The sequence below is a fragment of the Esox lucius genome, chromosome 10 (assembly GCF_011004845.1).
Source record: "Esox lucius isolate fEsoLuc1 chromosome 10, fEsoLuc1.pri, whole genome shotgun sequence".
Lineage (NCBI taxonomy): Eukaryota > Metazoa > Chordata > Actinopteri > Esociformes > Esocidae > Esox > Esox lucius.
The window spans coordinates 15,885,837-15,909,215 of record NC_047578.1 but is presented as its reverse complement, the minus strand read 5'-3'; the positions used below and the strand labels follow the sequence as shown (position 1 = coordinate 15,909,215).

Below are 23,379 nucleotides of genomic sequence, written 5' to 3'. Positions count from 1 at the left end.
TACACAGTATATCGAGATGTTTACATCACTAGTAAGGTGTAGACAGTATATTGAGTGTTTCACATCACTAGTAAGGTGTAAACAGTATATTGAGATGTTCACATCACTAGTAAGGTATAAACAGTAAATTGAGATGTTCACATAACTAGTAAGGTGTAGACAGTATATTGTGTTGTTCACATCAATAGTAAGGTATAAACAGTATATTGAGATGTTCACATCACTAGTAAGGTGTAGACATTATATTGAGATATTCATATCACTAGTAAGGTATAAACAGTATATTGAGATGTTCATATCACTAGTAAGGTATAAACAGTATGTGACAACTGCGACCTCTGCTGGTTCACCTCCCCCTGCAGTGGGCGGGCCCCAGCGGTCGACGTCACCGGCTTTCTGACACCACCGTCTCATCATACATTTCACCTGTGTCCCGTTTAGTGCACCTGTTCCTCATCATCGCTGTTTCCCCCCGGTATATATGTTCCCTCTGCTCCCCCTGTCTTTGTGTGTGATTGTCTCCGACTGTGTCAAAGAGCTGTGCGACGCTTCGTAACATATATATTGTATATTTCTCCTGGATACCATTAAATATCCTTCTACCACGCCTTCTCCTGCTCCTCCTTGTTCCCAAACCCCGAAGCCGTGACAGAATCACACACCAAGACTACAACAAGGATATGGAGCCTGAAGGAGCCACAGGCGAGGTCGGTGTTGCGGAGGCAGTTCAAGTACACTCGACAATGCTGGCCAGCCTAGGCGCTGCAATGGACAGCGTACTGAAAGCGGTGCAGCGCTTAGAGCTGAGCCAGCGGAACCCCGCAGCACCGGCCGTCTCTACGCCTCCCCAAGCCACGCCGCCCAGCACGGGAGCGATGGCCATTCCGCTACCCAGGGCCTACGACGGGGCGGCGGACCGCTGCCAGGGTTTCCTGCTGCAACTGGACATCGCGCTCCAGGCATTGTATCCTGCGCCGACCGAAGCCCAGAAGATCTCTTCACTCGTCTCCTGCCTGTCCGGGAGAGCCCTGGAGTGGGCCACCGCCGTTTGGAACTTCGAGCAGCCCACCCAGGGCAGCTACGCTGAGTTCACCCGCCGCTTCCGAGTCGTGTTTGACCATCCGCACGAAGGGAGAGAGGCGGGTGAACGACTGTTCCACCTACGGCAGGAGACGAGATCGGCGCAGGAGTTCGCTCTGGAGTTCCGGACCCTGGCAGCGGGATCGGGGTGGAACGAGCGGGCTCTGATCGACCACTACCGGTGTAGCCTACGCGAGGACGTCCGGAGGGAGCTGGCTTGTCGAGACGTGTCCCTCTCCTTTGACCAACTGGCGGACATCTCCATCCGTCTCGACAACCTGCTAGCTGCCCGAGGACGTCCCGGTAGAGGCCCGCCCGTTCCACCCTGCCAACCCGTCACCGCCGTCCCCGTGGAATTGGGGGCGGCTGCACTGCCGGGCAGACGTCGGGGAGGGCAGGTGCGGAGTGCCTCCAGGGGGCAACGAGGCCGTAATACTGCACCACGCCGCACCTCCCTCCCTGAGTCAAGAGGCGACAGGCAGGGCACTTCCGCATCACCCCAGGTAGCACATGCACATTCGCCACTAACCTCTTCCCTCTCTATGTGCACTGTCCCTGTTAGGTTCCCCGGATTTCCGCTGCTTGCCCGGTGTAAGGCGCTGGTAGACTCAGGCGCAGCCGGGAATTTCATGGATAGGTCTTTTGCCCTACGGTCGCACATACCCCTCCAGGACCTCGACACCCCCCTGCCCGTGAGAGCTTTAGACAGCCGGCCACTAGGGTCCGGTCTGGTCACGAGTTGCACTGTTCCCCTCCTCCTGATTACCGACAGCCGACACAGCGAAACCATTACATTCCACATCATCGACTCTCCCACGTTCCCAGTCGTTTTAGGTTTCCCCTGGTTGTCCCTACACGACCCCTTCATCTCCTGGTCTAGTCGACGTCTGTCGGGGTGGTCGCGGAAGTGCCAGGGTAGGTGTTTGGGTGTTTCCGTTGGCTCGACCTCGGTGGAAAGTCCAGACAGTGCGCCTGCCGTGCCCATTCCCCCCGAATACAGGGACTTGGCTACGGTTTTCTCCAAAGCCAAGGCTGCTGTGTTGCCACCACACCGGCTGGGGGATTGTGCGATAGACCTCGTTGACGGAGCCGCACTCCCGAAGGGTCACGTGTATCCACTGTCCCGCACCGAAACGGAGACTATGAACGCCTACGTTGCGGAAGCGTTGGAACAGGGCTACATCAGGCCCTCCAAGTCACAGGTCTCCTCGAGTTTCTTTTTTGTGAAAAAAAAAGGACGGTGGTTTGCGCCCGTGCATCGATTACCGGGCGCTGAACAAGATCACCATTCCGTTCCGCTACCCTCTCCCTTTGATCTCTGCGGAGGTGGAGAGGATGCACGGGGCCCGCTTTTTCACTAAATTAGACCTCAGGAGTGCCTATAACCTGGTGCGTATCCGGGAAGGAGACGAATGGAAAACCGCTTTTAGTACCACGTCTGGCCATTACGAGTATTTAGTGATGCCGTACGGGTTGATGAATGCTCCTTCAGTCTTCCAGTCCTTCGTCAACGACGTATTCCGAGACTTGTTGTGCGAAGGAGTGGTAGTGTATATTGATGACATCTTGATATTCACTGCCACCCGCGCCAAACATGTCTCGTTAGTGCGCAGAGTGCTGGCTCGACTGCTGGAGCATGACCTGTACGTGAAAGCCGAGAAGTGTCTGTTTTTCCAGTCGTCTGTGTCCTTCCTGGGTTATCGCTTTTCCAGCACAGGTGTGGCTATGGAGGAGCCTCACATTGACGCCGTGCGTAATTGGCCGACCCCAACCACGGTTAAGGACGTGCAACGTTTCTTAGGCTTCTCCAATTACTATAGGAGGTTTATCCGGGGCTTTAGCCAGGTAGCGGCTCCGATCACCTCCCTTCTGAAGGGGGGGGCGACCCGGTTGCGGTGGACCGTGGACGCGGAGCGGGCGTTTGTGGAACTGAAACACCGTTTCACCACCGCTCCGGTCCTGGCCCATCCCGACCCGTCGCTCCAGTTCATCGTGGAGGTGGACGCGTCCGATTGTGGGCTCGGTGCCATCCTCTCCCAACGGACGGGGTGTCGTAACACGCTCCGTCCCTGTGCCTTCTTCTCCCAGAAGCTCAGTGCGGCGGAGCGGAACTACGACATTGGTGATCGTGAGCTGCTGGCCGTGGTTCGAGCTCTGTCGGCGTGGAGGCACTGGTTAGAGGGGGCTAAACACCCTTTCCTCGTCTGGACTGACCACCGGAACCTGGAGTACATGCGGGCAGCGAGGAGGCTGACCCCTCGCCAGGCAAGGTGGGCTATGTTCTTCACCCGGTTTGTGTTTACTCTCACCTACAGGCCGGGGAGTAAGAACGTCGGGGCTGACGCGCTGTCCCGCCAGCATGACACGGAGGAGAGGCCAGTGGATGATGCTCCCGTGCTCCCGGAGTCATGCATTGTGGCACCGGTGGTATGGGAACTGGACGCGGACATCGCCGGAGCGCAGCGCGACGAGCCCTCTCCGCCCACATGCCCTGAGGGCCGTACGTATGTGCCGGCGTCTGTCCGCGACCGCCTCATCTACTGGGCGCATACATCTCCCTCCTCCGGTCATCCTGGCATCGGGCCAACAGTGCGCGCCCTGGCCGGTAAGTACTGGTGGCCCACTTTAGCTAAGGACGTCAGGGTATACGTCTCTTCCTGCTCGGTGTGTGCCCAGAGTAAGGCACCCCGGCACCTACCTGTGGGCAAGTTGCACCCCTTGCCCATTCCACAACGGCCATGGTCCCACATTTCTGTTGATTTCTTGACAGATCTCCCCCCTTCCCAGGGCCATACCACCATCCTGGTCGTTGTGGATCGGTTTTCGAAGTCCTGCCGCCTCTTGCCTCTGCCCGGCCTTCCTACTGCCCTACAGACCGCGGAGGCCCTGTTCACACACGTCTTCCGGCACTATGGGGTGCCCGAGGACATCGTGTCTGACCGGGGTCCCCAATTCACGTCTAGGGTGTGGAAGGCATTTATGCAGCACCTGGGGATCTCGGTCAGCCTGACCTCGGGCTACCATCCCCAGTCCAACGGGCAGGTGGAACGGGTCAATCAAGAAGTGGGTAGGTTCCTCCGGTCCTACTGCCAGGACCGGCCGGGGGAGTGGGCAGAGTTTCTGCCGTGGGCAGAATACGCACTGAATTCTCTGCACCACTCCTCCACGGGCGTGACGCCTTTCCAGTGCGTCCTGGGCTACCAGCCGGTCCTGGCGCCGTGGACGCCGAGCCAGACCGGTACCCCTGCGGTGGACGACTGGTTCCGGCGGGCAGCGGGCACATGGGAGGCAGTACAATCCCGCCTCCGGCTCGCTGTCCGCCGTCAAAAGACCAATGCAGACCGCCACCGCGGGGAGGCCCCGGTGTATCGGCCGGGCGACCGGGTCTGGCTCTCGTCCAGGGACCTGCCCCTCCGCCTGCCCTGCCGGAAGCTGGCCCCGCGGTTTGTGGGGCCTTTTAAAGTCCTGAGGAGAGTCAACGAGGTAACATATCGGTTACGCCTTCCCCCCGACTACCGTATTAACCCCTCGTTTCATGTGTCTCTCCTCAGGCCGGTGGTGGATGGTCCCCTCCAGGGGTGTGAGGTGCGGGAGGTGCCCCCTCCCCCTCTGGACATCGAGGGGGCCCCGGCGTACTCTGTCCGCTCCATCATTGACTCGAGGCGCCGGGCGGGGGGCCTCCAGTACCTCGTGGAGTGGGAGGGGTACGGCCCGGAGGAGCGGAGCTGGGTTCCGGTGAAGGACGTCCTGGCTCCCGTCCTTGTCCGCGACTTCCATCGGCGTCGGCCGGACCGCCCTGCTCCGCGCCCCCCGGGTCGGCCCCGAGGCCGGCGTCGTCGCGCGGCTGGGGCCGCGCGTCAGGGGGGGGGTACTGTGACAACTGCGACCTCTGCTGGTTCACCTCCCCCTGCAGTGGGCGGGCCCCAGCGGTCGACGTCACCGGCTTTCTGACACCACCGTCTCATCATACATTTCACCTGTGTCCCGTTTAGTGCACCTGTTCCTCATCATCGCTGTTTCCCCCCGGTATATATGTTCCCTCTGCTCCCCCTGTCTTTGTGTGTGATTGTCTCCGACTGTGTCAAAGAGCTGTGCGACGCTTCGTACCATATATATTGTATATTTCTCCTGGATACCATTAAATATCCTTCTACCACGCCTTCTCCTGCTCCTCCTTGTTCCCAAACCCCGAAGCCGTGACACAGTATATGGAGATGTTCACATCAATAGTAAGGTATACACAGTATATCGAGATGTTCACATCACTAGTAAGGTGTAGACAGTATATTGAGTGTTTCACATCACTAGTAAGGTATAAACAATAAATTGAGATGTTCACATAACTATTAAGGTGTAGACAGTATGTTGTGTTGTTCACATCAATAGTAAGGTATAAACAGTATATTGAGTTGTTCACATCACTAGTAAGGTATAAACAGTATATTGAGATGTTCACATCACTAGTAAGGTATAAACAGTATATTGAGATGTTCACATCACTAATAAGGTGTAGACAGTATATTGTCTTGTTCACATCACTAGTTATGTGTAGATAGTTAACTCACTGCTTCACATCACTACTGTTATACTGCTACTGCTTACCTGAGCAGAACACATTGCTAGTAATATGCAAATGGTTTTCTGCAACCTGATGTGAGTGGTCTTTTAAACTCAGAGACTCTTGGAGACATAGGCCAGGTACCAGAGATGAGAGGCTGTATGCTACAACATATGGTGGATGGCTGTGTTTGACAGAAGAGTGCATGGGTGTGTGTGTGTGTGTGTGTGTGGGTGCGCATGGGGGGGGGGTTAATGGGCACTTTAATATGAGAGGTCGTTTATTAAACTCAGGGAGCCCTTGGAGACATAAGGCCAGGTACTGAAGATGACAGACTGAACAGGTTGTATGCTACAACATATGGTGAATAGCGGTGTTTGACAGTAGTGTATGTGTGGGTGTGTGTGTGTATCTGTGTGTATGTGTGTGTCTGTGTCTGTGTGTATGTGTCTGTGCGCGTGACAACATGTGGAGCAGACAGACAGTCATCTAGTTTCCCTGACCTTGTCCTGCTGGAGGTTGGCAGCGTCGCATTGATCAAAGTTACCAAAGCTGAGACAGCTGAGCATCTGTGGTGTAACTTCAGAGACAGAGGGAGAGAGAGGAAAGGAGAGGGGGATGAGAGAGGGCTGTTCAAGAGAGAAAGAAAAACAAAAAAATGAGAGGGAGCAAAAAAGAGAGAAAGAAAGTGAGGGAGAAAGAGTGAAAGAGAGAAGCAAGGAAAGTGTTTGGGCTGAGTAGTTATATAGTTTTTCCTCTCTAATCTTGGGCTTATACAAGTCATCAACTTTACAGGATGGAACCACAGAAAACTGCTCTGGGTCTGGGGAGATTGTTTTGTCTCTCCTACTTCCTTTGAATCACTGGTGAGCAATTTCAACTCAAACCTCTGCAGAGATGAGTTCTTGAATCCCTTTTTTATTAGTCGTTTGACAGCAGATCTGCAGAACTCTGCAGACCATTCAAGACACAAAATCACCCCCACCAAAATGTGAAGGTATTCCACACATTAAATAGTTTCCTCACTCAGTTCCAGGAATGCCATTCAGATTCATGAGATTCTCTTAAGGGCATTTACAAGACTTTGATCAGGTCATTTTTTTCATCCCCTAAAAATGTAAGTGCTTTCTGCTTTGATAGCAAATTCAAATTGTATCAGTTTGAGGAATAATAAGTATTTCCAAAAGTTAAAAGCCTGGATTCAATCTGATAGCCGGTTGGTTATAAGCATTCACTCCTTTTAATGGCATTTTCCAAATGATTCAAATTGACATGCAGCATTTACTGTGAATGGTAGTTTCTGTAAATATCACCTTTAAAAGCATCAATGACTATAACGCACAGATTAAACCAACTGCTTTGAAAAACCAAATTTTACAAAGTCAGTATTCTGGTCAAACCATATGCCAATTAATTTGTTCGTAGGCACATACTAATGGAAGTATGAATTGGACAAAAATCTGTTAAAAAAATCTAATCTCAAACTTTTTTCAAACCGGACACTACTTCTTCAAATAACATGATTTGTCATCCTCCTGAAAAGGAAAAACTGGCTAATCAGTGGCATACTCTCATTAACGCTTTTAATGGTTGATACATGCCCACTAGTATGATATCAGTGAAAAGCATAAATCTTGTAAAAATGTATTAAAAGAAAAAAGTCAAACCTAATGATACATTTACAAATGCATTCTTTCAAAGGGGCGAATATTAGCATCACCATATTGATTCCTACAGAAATGCCTAAAGGAAATTACCAACAACAAAAACATATATTAACAAAATACAATATACAACAGAAGAACAATGCCTTATTCACCATCATCATTTATGTGACCTTTCAGTATCATGTACCGACAGACCAGCTGAGAAATGTACCGACAGACCAGCCGAGAAAGGTTTGTGGGCTTGAAATATGCATGCAAATATTTGATAAATATACAGTGGATATAAAAAGTCTACACACCCCTGTTAAAATGCCAGGTTTTTGTGATATAAAAGAATGAGAAAAAGATAAATAATTTCAGAACTTTTTCCACTTTAAATGTGACCTATAATGTGAACAATTCAATTGAAAAATGAAAAATATCTGACAGAATCTGACAGATTTGGAGCGCTTGCAAAGAAGGGCAAATATTGCCACGTTAAGATGTGCCATGCTAAGTGCTGTAATAAAATCAAAACAAGTGCTGTAATAAAATCAAAAGGTGCTTCAACAAAGTACTAGTTAAAGAGTGTGCACACTTATGCAACCAGGTTATTGTGAGTTTTTTATTCATTATTCCCCTTCAAAGATTTCTGTTTGTTTTTCAATTGAATTGTTCACGTTATAGGTCACATTAAAGGTGGAAAACGTTCTGACATGATTTATCTTTCTTTTGAGAAATCTTAAGAAGCAGTATGTGGTTATCTCTGTGGTGAGGTCCTTATCAATGCAACATTGGAGCCACTACTGAGATTGGGAAGTTCCCTATTTAACCGTATTTTTGGTGTCACCAAAATCGATCCATGCATTTGGTTAAATTCTCTAAAAGCAAGGACAGCCGTCCTTATAGGTTGATGTATACATTGTTACCATGGGGATAACCTTCTCATAACCTTCCCATAACCGGAACGTTACATTAGTTAAATTCAACCTCTTCACAAATGCGGTTGGGTTAGATCCACTGTTTTTCTCTGGTAAACACTAGTTAGATCCCCAGATCCCCAGTTTCAGTCTTCCCTCAGTGTCGAGAGAGTGGTGCCCAAGGACATAAGTTGAATAGGGTAAGAAAAGGGGGAGAAGGACTGTGTTAGCTGAAAGGTGGAGTAGAATGCAGAGTTACAGATCTTTGATAAAATTAAGCATTTGTGAGGAATCTATTTGGGTGACCCATCCTTATTGATTGTTTATATTAGGAGAAGTATAAAGCAGGTCAAGGAGCAAGCTAGCATTAATAATTTAATCATTTAGCATTAATCACATTACTGTCATCTAGCCTTCACCAGTGCTGATTTCTTTTTTTTAAACAATAAAACCTCTCCACCACTTATTCTCTTCTTTTCTTTATGACCCAGCCTTGTTCAGTACAGCCTATTTTATTTACACATTCAGGTTTCTATTTTAGAATAAGCACTGGGAAGGAATAATGTAGGCCCTTAAAGTAAACATTTAGACTAGTATCAGTAAGAGTCAGGAGCCAGAATTCTATCAACCTTTTCCTCGGTTTTAATCGGTGATAGCCTATTTAGCATTTATTTCCTAGTTGTTGTTTATTGTTGTCACAAACTGGGCCATGTTATTCTCTTTATAAAAATGAAATAAAATAAAAAAGTGCGGGGGAAGAATACATGCAATTAAGAAATTACAGATACAAGAATGGAGTTAGTTAAATACACACCTCCCTAGTTCAGATTCTAACTTTGTGTTGTGCAAGATTCCACAAAGTTTCCCTCAAAGTGTCCTGAATCCTGAATCACTGATAGACCTGATACACCTTGTCCAATGACACCTTTGGCCCAGATCATTCCAGGGCCAAACCAAGCCCAGATCTATGAGACTGACTTGGACTCAGTAATAGTGGCAAGCCAGCCAGGACACTGACGGTTCCTGCTTCAGCAAAACCAAGGAGAGGTGGGGGACAGACTGTCATGTCAACAGACAGTCCAAGGCTGGACCATTACTGGCAACCATCACAGCCAGAGGAGCTGAGCTCAATGGAGAGGTAACCTTATGGACTGACTCTTAGGAAAAGGGACACTTGACTCTGGGGTCACAGAGAGGTACAGTACAGACAATAGTGAGCACATGCATTAAACGTGGGATCCCAGAATGACTGACAACATCAAATCACAAGGCACGAAACAGCAGTATCAGTCTTTAGACCCCAGTAGTTTTTCACATGGATGGGATGGAGAGGACCACCCAACACAACGTGGCGTCAAGATCCATGACTACAACAGTCAGGTGCCATTCACCAGGACATGGGGAGATCAGGGAGCAGAGGGGAGTTGTATTCTCATTTACTTTATATATAATTCTTTCTTGTTTTATTATTCAATTTTATGTTTGGGTCTTAGCAAATTTACCAGCAACGCCCTACTGTAAAATTATGTTCGTTGTTATTATACTTCGAGGACATTTTGAGGTTTTATTTCAGCAAATCTTAAAGATCCAAATAAAGTGTTTGTAAAGCATACTACCAGAAGATCAGTCTTTACCTACCTTTCTATTTAGAAACTACTGGCCAGTGAACAACATCTTAAAAACAGATTTAAACCACCAAATTCACTACACTTTAAATGTTTCCATATTCTTATTTCAAATCATAATTCATAGTTTTTTTAAAGTTGTTGTGACTTGTGATCTTTCACAAGACTGAAACATTTTGTTTCTGACATTTAAGTAATGGTCCCACCATCTCTTTAATAATTTTTTGTATTGTTGTAGCCTGTTTGCTAGGGCCCAGTAGAATAATTAAACTGATGCAGTGTTTTCTCTTTTCTCTTATAAGGATGGTGTGGCAGACCTCTAGCTAAATGCTTGGAGATGAATTGGGAACAATCATGTGAAGTGAAACCTCCTGCAACCTTTCCTTTTGGCACCTTTGAATTCCAGAAACAGATTTCTGGCATAACGGACATTTGTTCGGGAAAGGCGGAAGGCCTGACCACCTTGGTATGTCTGGTTATGATCTCCAGTCCGACGGTGAGACAGAACAACAGAGTCGCTTACTACAGAAGAAGATGAGACTGTGTGTACAGGATCAAGACTGATGCAAAGAGGCCTTTTGGGTCAATATCAATGGACGAGGACAACAACAGGACTACGTGCCAGGTAAAGGGAGAGGACTGGAGAGTAACTTTTAAATGTAGACTTTGACATGTATTGAGATAGAGCTTGCGCTATATCAGGTCAAAATGGAGCAGGAAGTCAAAACTTGTAACTAGAATGTACTAGCTAAATTAAAATCCAATGGGAGTAAAGTTAAAATCAGGATGGGTAAAGACACATTGAATGGCTGAAAAGAAAATTCTACCTGAAGAAAATGGAAGGACACCATTGGGAAGCCCAAACAATTCCCGCCAACCAGGAAAACAGCAGTAAATATAACTGATCTTCCTTCTGCAAAGGAAGCAACAACTGATCAACCAATTGACAATGGGTCTTAGCAGTTGGCCCCTGTTTGTACGGGAGACAGAATAGCCCATATAGAATGTCTGTTTACCCCAGGGTCTCCTGCAACTGTAGTCTCTTATCTGCTTCACCAAAGTCTTCTGCCCAAATGTGTAAAACAGCTTTGTGGGACCAGGAAAAGAAGGAAGCAGTTATAGGCAACGATTGCCCAGAGAGAGTAATGATAACCCATGTGCCCGTAAGATATGATTAACCCATCCATATTAATCAGTGGAACTATGTTCTACTGTACTTTCTCCACCCCTGAAAGAGCTCCAAAACAAGAGAACTGGGTGATTCGCCCAGGCCATCAGGTGGTAGTGGTAATCTGTAACAGACCCTAGGTAACCGACACACACCATGATTCACCCAAGGATGTTGGTCACACTCCGCCAGCCTCTCTTTCTGTTCAGGACCATGCTGTTAAAGGCAGGACCAGTAACCTATATAGCCAACTTGCTCTCGCTCATGCAAAAGCCATAAAGAAAGGTAAATGCATATTATGTGGGCTAATATCACACAGGTACACAGGGGGTGTGCCCCTTATGTCTGTTCCAATCTCTGACTGTGACACATGTGCTTTATTGATTCCCAAGAGTACCCAGCCAGACAGTAAATGTGGGCCGAGCCCAATGGTGAAAGATAACATATGTCCTGGGTAGTCAATTAATTGGTATAGTCATTATAGTCTTAGTAGGCCTGTTAGTACTCCTCCTACGTGCCAGTTGTCGAGTGGCCCTGAATGATCATAACCAACAATCCATTTAGGGTAGAGCTAAAAGACATGCATCAGTCTAAGACATCCAAATGTTTAGAATTGTTCTACTGATACTGATTTACTGATGCTCACGTATACTGACTGCCTCACAAGTCCATGCTTAGATAAATATTCACATAGTTAACCTGGAGTTGTCACGATGGTATACATCAAACCCAGAAGGGGCCCTGGCCCAGTGTGGTGAACCACAGGATGACTGAAGAAGAACCCTCCCTCTACAGAAGAAGAGCCAGATCCTCCTGTTTCGGTTCTTTGTATTTTCTATAATTTGTATAACAATAACAAGTGTCTTGATTGTCAGTGTTTGATTCAGATGTAAATGATTTAAAGTAACTGTGGCCTCCTGATGAATTTAATTATTTTTAATAATTCTCTATACACATTATTTTAATAAATTTATTTTGTTTATATTGTCCCTATAGGGACAAAAGGGAGGAATTTTAAAAGATTAATTTATTACCCTATTCTTTTTCTATCCATTCTTCTGTAAATTAACTGTATTAAATGGACTGTTTTAGATTAGGCCTTAAATTGCATTAGACTTTTCATGGTTGCCACGTATAGAAGAAGACCTAGGTCAGCATGCCCTGTTCTTAGAAGTGATTAGGGCCACAACCAAGGCGTCAGGCCTCAACCCTAACTTATCACAACCCTGTTCAGTTGGCTCCAAGGTAAAGTTGCCTGTGTCTCCTCTGTATTCTTCCGTTTTTGTAGGACACTAGGGGTAGCTCAGATCAGGAGGTCTGTTAACTCGGACCTAGAACTATGGTTGTCATGAGAGTGTAGGGTTCTATCTGGTTTTCCTATTAGTATGATTACTTGTTTTGAATGTATTTCATAGCATTAGAGATAATATTTTGGGGTCTGACAAGGGGGAGTATAAAGAGTTACTGTAGAAGCAATAATGTGTAATAAGAAAAAATTGTTATAACACTACTCTGTTGGTCTCTGTACTTAAACTCTGTTTTGTGAAAGCAATTGTTCCCGTGGATCCATGTAATCAAACTTGAAATAATCAACTGTTATACCAGACTCTGAGAAGTTTTTACTTGTATAAATCGCGAGCATTTTCCACAGCTTCAACCCAAGAGGCCTTAAAACCTAGACATAACCATGGCAAGAACATACGCTTCAATTAAAGCTTGACCTAGAGAAAAGCATTACTAACAGTTTGTACATATCTATGACACGTGCAGAATGCTTGAAAATAAGCAAGCTACATTTCCTTTTACATAATCATGATTGGATAGCATGCAGCTTCCTGTGACAACCAAAAGGGCTTTCATTAATGCTCAATACAGTTTTCCATTGTCTTTCATCCTGTATAGAACGCAAAATTCTTAATATAAAGACTCAATGCATTATTAGTGCTGTGCAATGTCAATCTGTCTGGTGGTGTCTGTCTGTCTGTCCAATCACACTCAGGGGTTAAATTGGGATATGGGAAGTGGGGAGCCCATGTTTCTAATTTTCAGGTGCAGCTTAAATGTTAAACTGGTGTCCGGTGGAAGTACAGGAGTTCAGCTCCTCCTAGGTCTTATTTCCACCATATGGGCTCCCGCCCAGTTCAACCCCTGGTCACATCAACTCTTTATTTTTTTTAAGTAACAAGTTCAGTTATGTCAGGGAGCAGAAATACTAAAGGTTCAAACAGCAGGGGAATTGAGCAAACTAGACGATGCAGTGCTGTTATCAGAGAAGTGGAGGCATCGCTTGCCAGGCTTGACAGTGTTTCACAGGAAATGGTTTTCCCTATTGAGAAAGGTGTGTCTTTAGCTGAAAGGATTATCCCTTAGTAAGAAATGTTCCTTTAGCTGAGAACCTCCGGCACGAATGGTGTAGAGACCTCAGCAGGTTGAAGATGAGATCGATTCTGTCAATATAGGGGAGATATTAGTTGCTGGGTTAAACTGAACTATGTCCTGTAGTGCTCCGATAACATTACTGGCGATCTGTTAGATCCAGCGGTTGTCAGTTTTTTTGTTTGTTGGTCGATGTTCACATGTCCCTGTTTTAAAGTCACTCATTGTTGGCTACCTATCAGACCTATCAGGTTTAGTAAATTAAGTTGCTCCCAACAGTAATCACCAATTAGAGGGTCCTACAAATGTTTTTTTTACAGTCATGTATGATGCATTAACCACTTCCCACCAAGTTTCGAAGGCACCACTACAGACTGCAACTCAAACCATTTGTCCCAGTCTCCCCGACTAGCAGAGCAAGGAAATTCCTACAAGTTTTAAAGATATTTTTCAAAGTAAAGAACTGTAATCTTAGGACTAATGCAGGTAGCACTCACTGTAAATTGCTCTGAATAAAGGTGTCTGCTTTATCCCCTGAAATGTTGACGTGTTGTTTTTGTCATCAAGTGGTGTTTATTTGGCCCAGAAATTAAGGGTTTCGTGGACTAAACTGAGGCATGGGTGGTCCTGGCAACAAATGACGAGCCCTCATTATACAAGGCAAAACTGTGTAAATATTTATCAGAAGCACAGATTAGACCAAGACAGTCTGTATGTCACAATCTGAACACATGACCATCCACTTGGTCTCACCAACCAACAGTCAAGACAGAACAAGCAGCGATTTTCAGTGAAAGTTATTGTTTCCATGGGCATTTGCTTTAAATGCATTCACTCATTACTCGGATTATGCACAGATTAAGTTAAATTAGAGTCCAGTTAACCAAGCCGACCCTTTGACAGTATAAGCACAGTAAAATCAGTACGTTAGTTTGTTATTGGTTTCCTAAATTTATCAAATGATTAATCCAGTTCAGTTGCTGTTTTTCTAAACCCGTAATGAAGTGCAGCTGGTTTGAGGCCAACAGCACACAGCAAGATCAGAGGAACTGCATAAAAAAAGTGATCAATGTGAAACTGTGGAATTATGTACAGAGCTCAGGAAGGACTTTAGCTGTAGGCCATCTATTGGAATGTTAGTTATAGCTCACATTAGCTATAGACCCATAATAATTCCCTGTTAGCTGGACCTTTTATTCCACAGTCTACTATGGGAAAGGGGGTATGCTCCCCGACTCGAATGTTCTAACTCCCCATTATAAGAAAATATGTTGGGCAACATTTGGGCAGTATAATATTCTGGAACACCTGGAAGTTTAGGCATTAAAAGACCTGCATAATAATGTTTGGTATCGTAATTACACCTACATAACAGTTAAGACAAACATCATGTTGGATAAGGGTCATAAACAACCAGCAGGTCAGATTCATTTTGTGTGTTTCTTACAAAGAGCTTCCATTTATATAACAAATCATGTTCCTACATGGTCCTGTCTAAAACCAACCTGTCTTTTAGTGTTGGCTGTTTTTGTGAATCAGGATTGAGAAGGGGAGGGTGAATGTTTGGGAGCTATTATACATTCATTACTTACAAACAGATATTAAGATAAACATGAGGAAAATGGGAGTGAAAAAAGTCTGCGAACACTTTATTTGGATAGTCGATCTTGAAATGCTTTACAGACTATCAGTAACATTTCAGTTAACTAACTACAATAAGTAATTCTGACCTTAAACCTCAACCGATCCCCAACCCAAATCCATTCCCTAACCGTCACACTAACAATCTTTCTAACCCTAAACTATAAAATACAAATATGCATTTCATTTCAGTTTGTTGATAGTATAGCATCTACAGATGGTCATTTTAACTATCCAAATTAAGTGTAACTTTAATCATACCCATGTTTGCAAGTGATTTGTTGTAGTCTGATTAACTACGGTTTCCTTATTCATTTAGAAATTCTTACTGCACCAGTTAAAGGTTTGGACACACTTTCAAGTTAATGTTCATGAGACCCAATGTCTCCCTGCTTGTCATCAGGGTTTGGCTCAATTCCAGGCAGGAACTAGAAACAAACTCCTATGTTTGTCAATTAGCACAAAACAAACTTTTGAATTGGACTTTAGAACCCTTTCTGAATTACTGGAATTGAAATGAAATTGAATGGAATTGGCAACAGATAGAGCAGACTGAGGACAAGACCCATAGGACAAACTCATTTCCAGTTCAGGGGTGTACAACAAGATGCCTCGAGCTACAGAAACAGGAAAAAGTCTTCTATAACCAATTCCAGCTAACACATGGTGAGGCTCGTGCTACAGTATTTATTTATAATTTTGCATACAGAATATGACTAAATGATTGTTTTTATTGTAAGATATGAGAAAATCCCCAAACAAATGATTAACATATAGAATACATAGGATACATACTGTATATAAAACATAAACGAACTGTGTAGTTCCTTTCGTATTACACTGTTTCAGTGTAATGGGTAGAGATGTTCTGTGCGTGCGGTCTGACACGGAGATAACTAATGCTGGTACAGTCGAGGGGTTAGCCCAGCACAGCTGTAGCCTAGCTTCACAGGGGCATTGTACAACAAGAACGATTTCGACTCAAAACCAATGTGGAACGCAGGGGTCCATGCCTGTAGGCCTTTCACAACATCAATGGACCGGCAACATTCAGGAGGTCGCTTGTTTTCCACCCCTTAGGGATTCCACCTTTAGCTTCCCCGCTGTTACTTCTGAAAACCTTCATCTCCAACCATCATTAAATCTTTAAAGATGGCATTCTGCCAAACACTTCTTATTAACCATAATGTTGATCTAGTATAAAAAAAAGTATAAAACTTCGCGTCAGCTAAACAATCCTACTTGGCTCTGTACTTTGTACTCAGGTATGATATTCTCATTAAGATAAATGAACAAAGGCCAGAGGCAAGAGAGATGAGATCATTAGGCTTCTGTCCTCTTTTTTATTGTGCACTAGTGACTAGTTGGCTGGGCCCCATTGGGACCCATCATTTGCTGACCCAAAACATTGGATTCAGACACAGACACAAAGCTCCCTTTGGAGTTTTAGGGTCTATTGTCTATTGTCAAACTGAACAAAGTTAACAATGCCACAATGTCATTATACCAAATCCTTCAACATTCGCCCAGTTATGTTCCACATAAAAACAAACACTCTTCCAAAGACAAATATAGGGATTATGATTGTAGCCTGCTGTAAACAACAACAACAAACAAAAATAGCCATTATTAAGATCAGGTGGACGTCATGCTTGTAGCCTAGAGACTAATGTCACACAACCATTCGTCTGATGGGTGTCAACACCACATGTAACCGACGGCATTCAACAAGTCTCAGAGACTCACTTAAAAGGCATGACTCCAGACAGACTATGGATTTGATGAGCGTAACCAACAGGTCACAGAAGGGGTTTTTGATGAAGGGTAAAACCAATAGTAAATCACGACATCTGCCAAGATGCACTTGGGCGAGATCACTTATGAACGGACCAGTCACACAATGACTGTGGAATACTGAGAGGTCAACTGGTGATTTCATTCGGTTCATTGAGTCCTCCCCATATAAGTGAAACGTGCCCGTCCTCTTGCCATCTGCTTTTTGGCTCAAGTGTCCCTAAGGCTCCTGTAGCTCTCCTCAGCGCAACACGAATCCTTTCTTCCTACTTAACCCCTAGATGTCGATTGATGCGCCAGGTCCTACTTAACCTTGCGGTTCGCCTGAGAACTGTTAATGCCGCCGAACGTACGACCACAGCTCCTATCTAGGACTGAGGGGAAGGGGATCGATTCAGTGCTCCATACTGTTTCATGTAGACATGCTTCACTTTGGCAGGATTATTAGCGAGCGTGGCGCCTTCCGCAGCCCTGCTGATGACACACTGCCGTATATCTGTGTATCTCCGTGTGAGCCCAGTTAACACCCAGACTGAATGTATCACTGAGATGAATGTACATATTGCCACATAATATCTTCACCCCTAAACAAAGATAGAACTGAGGAGACACTTACTGGTGAAAAGGCCCAAGGAAAGAAACGTACGGCAGATTTTTTTCTCTGGCATTAGACACAACCGAGTGGGGTGTGGTTTTAGACATTATTTTGACGCCACATTCCAAATCAACATTTTGTCACTTAAGACATACTGCCGGAGTACTTTTTGTTTTTCAGCCCAGCTAACATGCATGGTTTTTATTACAGGCAGGCTTGGTTCCTGCAGTGCACTCTGGTCTGGTTTTCTCCAAAACACATTAGCCAACATTAAATGATTGACAGAGCAGCAGCACATGAGCAAAGACCAGAAGAGAGCACATACGTAACACCCCTTTGAAAATAGCCTTATTGATTTGTAAAGCACTTCATGGCTCTGCACCCCACGTCTGATGTGCTTTTAATACACGTGTCTGATCAGTCCCTCAGAGGTTCTGGCACTCGTTGTTTAATAGATCAGAACTAAGACTTTTGGTGAGTCTGTCTTCAATCACTACAATCCTGGCCTGTGGAGAAACCTGCTCGAGGATTCGATGGTCTTTTTGTTTGATGCCTGTATGTGCTTCAATGTCTGTCTTGGCTTTGTATTTCCACACAAACTATTGGTTTTAATTCAATCAAATATTGAAATGCATTTGATGGAAACAATTGTTTGATTCGATAACAGGAAGGATTTCCAGCTTCCGGAGGGCCCGACCACTCATCCTGTCCAAAGTATGACAACCTCTTTAGCACCGTCGTGGACAAGTGTGCACCTGTCGGGGCATTCTGTTGTCTTACGTAATGAGGGAGATGCTTCGATGCATTTCCCTGCTCACAAGAGCGCAAAGCATAAAGGCATGGTCAAAAAAAAAAAAAACACAACAGGAATTGGTTGCATAAACTTCAGCGTTTCTTAACTGTTTGTTCAGACTTGTTTAAGCATTATAAAGCGTGAGGGCTCAACTCATTTGGCAATTCCCCTGGCTGCCACATTGCATGATTTCTTTGTGAGTAATCTACCAAGCCAATCCCACATGTAATACATTTTGCTCATTTTGAGAGAACTACGGTTAAGCAAGTAACCTTAGGTGATTCCATCAGCCTTCCACTGCTCCTGACTAAAAGAGACAATGAGTAATTTATGGTTTGTACACAGCTGGCATTTTTTGAGACGAAATGTTGAGAAATGTTTTTCAACACCTTTCTGAGGCAGTTGGCAGATATGCACACAATGTCGAATCATTTGTCCTTATGGAAAAAAACAACATCCACTCTGACCCTTTGGGTCTGGCTGCAGCACATGGGTTTGGTTTGTTAAAAGGGAGAACATGTGGCTGAACCGTGGGTTTGAAAGGGAAAGACAGGTGGTGCTCAGCTTTGACTGCCAATTAAAGTTGCGACCATGCTGTATGAAGAGCTGGGAGCTGAGCGAAAACTCCCAATTAACAGCACACCTTTGAGGCATTACAAATATCTAAAATGAGTCTCCTTCTAACAATGCTACCATCACAAGGAGAGGTGGATGACGTGTACGGAATGGAAAACATGCATCTAACAATAGTGAACGACTGTAGTATTTCTGTGTGCTTTTCAATTGAATTTCTACATTTATGGACCTTGCATTGAATGTCACAAGTGAACAAAGGCAACATCACATTTACCCTGAGGTGAAGGTGCTCAGACAGTGTTCAGAATCAATCCATCCTACCCCAATTTCTTTGAATTCAGGTGACTGGTGTGAAATAAAGAGGTACCACCACACGCTGGGGAACGCTATACTTTATTTGTACAACATTTCAACCCAAAGGTCTTCGTTAGACAGAACATGTGCTGTTGATTCATTCCACAATAGTAAGAATGAATGCATTTAATTTATTATGTGAATGACTGGGTCTGGTTCCATGTGACCTTGTCAAAATGATTGGAGAAGAAAAGGTTCAGGGGAAAAAGCTTTATCTAAGCTGTAGCTTATTCACACCACTGACGACGCACAGGGGAATAATGAGTAAAGAACGTCTCCGGCTGACATCCAAAACAGCTCCCTGCTTCTTGTTGTGCAACAGTAATGGATTATAAAGAGAATATGCGTCCGTTTGGGATGCAGAAAGCGCCATGATACCAATCAAGGACAATACAATGTTTCATCTGAAGAGGAAAAAAAAGAATATCCATCTCATCTCTCGCAGCAGTCAGTGAAACGCGATGGGCAGATGAACCCAGCGTAGTCAGGCACAAAACACATACAACATCTGGTGGTGTCCGGAGCTCTACATAATGCATCCATACCTCCTGAAACAGAGCAGCTAACGAAATGATTTTAAATGTCCCTTAAATAGCTGCCTACGTTCTAGTATGATCAAATGGATGCCATGTTTGTTTGGTTGTAGAAAGAAGCTGTCTAGTATTTTGACAAGGCTTAAATGATGTGACGTGGTTCACTTTGATTGCATCAGTGAAACACACCTCAAAAACAGGATCTTCGAACCAGACACCAGCAGTTTTATTTCGGCTAGGGCCAAGAAAGACATTGAGACATTTTCTCAACGTAACATTTTGGAACTGCTTATTAAATCCAAAAGGCTTTTAACAAATGTGAATGTGTCATGCCATAATGTCTGGGAACGATGACTGCATGTTAATAAGTATTTATTCTCTATGTATACGGATACAGTACTTTACCCCGTTTTTGTATAGAAGAAAAAACAGGAAATGTATAATATTATGTGGATGATCATTATTGTCTAGCTATGTTTTTCATTAGGGCCCATCAAGTCAGACATTTGTAGGTGGAAATAACAAACATTAGAAGCCTTTCGAAATCTTCAACAAAAAAAACCCTCCAAGTTTGCATTTCTTGCCACACCGGACAATCCCTGTAACAACACGGAGATCAAATTAAGATGTGGTATTTGTATCTGGAGTGTGTTGCTGCCCGGAGCTGTGTTTGGCAATAAGCCAAAACTGTAAATGAAAACAGAGGGTGAACCAAAAAGCCGGGGAGAATTCCTCTTGAGAGAAACTCTGTGGAGGTGAAATAGTGTCTGTGACCAATCTGAGTGGTTAGAACAGAGACTGCTCCGGTCAATGCCAGAGCCATCCCTAATGGCATCCTACTCCCTTCGTAGTGCACCATTTAACCCTACAGCCCCATAGAACTGTATGGGTGTAGGGTGACGTTTGGGGCGCAGACCGGTCGCTAGTGAAATATACCTCCTTACATGCTGTCTGTAACCACTTCAGATAGCAGCCGCCAGCAACCACAACTATGAGGTCTGACTGTTCAGAGGATGGGTCTCTCTCTTTTTCCGACTCCTGTACATCGGGGCGGTTGCCCGGACCACACCATGCAGTTACAGGCTTGCAAAACTGTGCTGAAATGCTTGAGGTTCCGTGGTTAAAACATGGCGCTCCGCAGTCTAGTCATACTGTGCGGAACACATGAGTGGGCTCACAGGCCTTCAGTACTGACTACAGGCTTCGATGATTGCAGTGCTGACTAGATTAGTGTGGTTTATGACTAAGGTACTGAGTCTAAACATTTTTTTTTTCCTGAGCATGACTACTGTACTGAGTGTGGCTTTGTCTACAGTGGACACCAAAGTCTTCTCATCCTTTCTAAGCAGCTGTTCTTTGTCTCGGAACATTGTAGTAAAAAGGAATGAATGAATGATAGAATCTTGGAATATGAATGTAGGCCAGTAACTAAATGTGTAAATATAGTGGTGTGTCCACTGTAACTGAGGTAACTACAGTAAGTATATCTTTGTATGCTCATAAGACTGTTCTACTGAGAGGGCTTATATTTTTCTCAAGCTGAAAATTTGTGTGGCTTAGTATACCAAGTTTTTCCTTCGTCAGCAAAATTATATACTGTGGTTCCCGACAGTTCGTCAGAGCCTGCTGTAATTACAATTACGGCAAGTTCCAATAATGCTTAATTTGAATTGACACCTGGCCTCCAGTTCCTTCTCTCTTAGCATACACGGGTCTCTCAAGGTCACTCTGCAGCCAGCACCTCACAGATAGATGGTAATATACGCTGAGCTGGCAACAACATTCAACTTGCTTATTGCATCTAATGGCGGTTAAGGGGATAGAAAAGAAAAGATAGCTTACGGACACGCTATCATAAGCATACATGAAGAACCTTAGCCGTTGCCCCAAAGGGAATTGGAAACACAATTCCCTGTGGGGCAAATGATCTATACATGTCATTTATAGCTCATTTTGAGAAGATAATGTGTATAAAATCCACCCTGAGTTGACACAGAGGTGCGTATTAACAGCATATAGAGTGTACCTGGAACGAAACTGGTCAAAGTACTGCACTTGGTAGGGAATACGGTGCCGTTTCAGGTGTCAGCACAATATCAGATGTTCTGTGTTACTCTGTGGACTCTGCAGAGACAGCAGCATTATACCCTGCTACATTAGACAGAAACCAGTCAACAGATGTCGGTCGGTGCTCACCGTCATTACTTTGCCATTGTGCATTTTAGAGCAAATGGGGGTCATATTGCCAGAGATATTACGGAGATATTAAGCCATGCCACGTTACAGCAGGCATCGACTAGTAGATTTATTCCTGAAAGCCTACATTTTGTTTTCAGCCTATAGCCCAAGAACACAATATCCTCAACAGAAGTTAGATTGGGGGTGGGGTCACTACAGAAGTGAATATTATACACTGTGTCAAAGGAAATAGAAACACTGTTTTCACAAGTTTAGCTACTTCTACATTATAGTCTACTCTTCTAAAAGTGGTGTTAGGTTTACATCAAGCATGGATAATGTACAGTTTAAAGGTGACAAAAAGTATTGCAATACATTTTTCAATAGACCTTTAAAGTCGATGTTTTTCTTTTCTTTTCATGTCATCACTAATACGAGAGTCGCCCACTACCCTTACTTGATGTAGGCTGCATTCGTGTCTATAGAGAATATTCTAAAATAAGCTGTACCTATATAACCTGTAAAGCAACCGAGATTATGTTTCTAACTCATTAGTAAAAAATAAAAAGCACAACATTCATATTTTATCATGCATTAATAAAAGTGTCTTGATACTTACTTTCAATTCCAGCTCCAATGGGAAACCCCGTTATCTGGAACATCCACACGGCACATCGTTAAGGTTATCCAAGCAGACAGCTGCTGACGGAAACCACCCCGTAATTCAGCGAATACAGTATCGCACAGGTCAGAACCATTCGTGTCTAAAGGTTCACAACCTTTTTACTAAAAAGGTGGTTTAGCTGCGAGTGGCGAGGTGGAAGCAGCGAGTCCTTACTCAGTGATCAGTTTCCGATGCATGGGGCGGCTGGTGGACTGCGATTCGACTGCTGGCGGCGATCAGGCAGTCCCTGTTGGGGCCATGTGGATTGGAGAGGCACAACAGTGCAACGCCCCTTTCAATCCTATAGGAATAGTCATTTTTGCAGAGATGTATTGGACTGAAAAATATGTATGACACAAAATGAGAAACAATCAAATTTAAAAAGTACTCTACTATTTACAAGTAAATATATGGTTTATGTACAGTTTAAAACATAATTTGATCATCTAGTAATTTTGTGATGGGTGCTCAATGTATTGCCACAGAAATATAGAGAACATGGAGTAACCCCCCCCCCTTTGTGTCTATAGCATGACACAAAAAACTATCTTCACTCACATACTGGGAGTAAATGGGGGGGGGGGGCAAAACTGCAAGAGAATAAAGTAGCTTCAGTGAAAACATTTGTAGAATGTTGTATAAAGTACAAATATATATGTATATACTTTATACATTTAATTTACATTTTCTATGACATTTAGTATAAAAGGTCATACATTACCATTCAAAAGTTTGGGGTCACTTATTTTAGAAAGAAAAGCAGATTTTCTGTCCATTAAAATAATGTAGGGACATTGTTAATGTTGTAAACTACGATTGGAGCTGAAAACAGCAGATTTTTTTAATGGAATATCTACATAGGCATACAGAGGCCCATT

General features: G+C 44.4%; 1 protein-coding gene across 5 annotated transcripts in view; it reads right to left on the bottom strand.

The window, feature by feature from the left end:
• The window catches only part of LOC105012755 (CMP-N-acetylneuraminate-beta-galactosamide-alpha-2,3-sialyltransferase 1), a 39,634-nt gene extending 16,896 nt beyond the window's left edge, over positions 1-22,738 (bottom strand). For 3 of the 5 annotated variants that reach the window (XM_010873814.4, XM_010873813.4, XM_020049968.3), the window contains exon 1: positions 22,457-22,738. The gene's annotated coding sequence lies outside the window, so the exon portion shown is untranslated. Of the gene's footprint in view, positions 1-6,141; positions 6,219-11,046; positions 11,050-15,661; positions 15,673-22,456 lie in introns of those variants that run through there. The other 2 variants (XM_034294893.1, XM_034294892.1) reach the window with 2 other exon arrangements.
• Between the last annotated feature and the right edge of the window lie 641 nt (positions 22,739-23,379).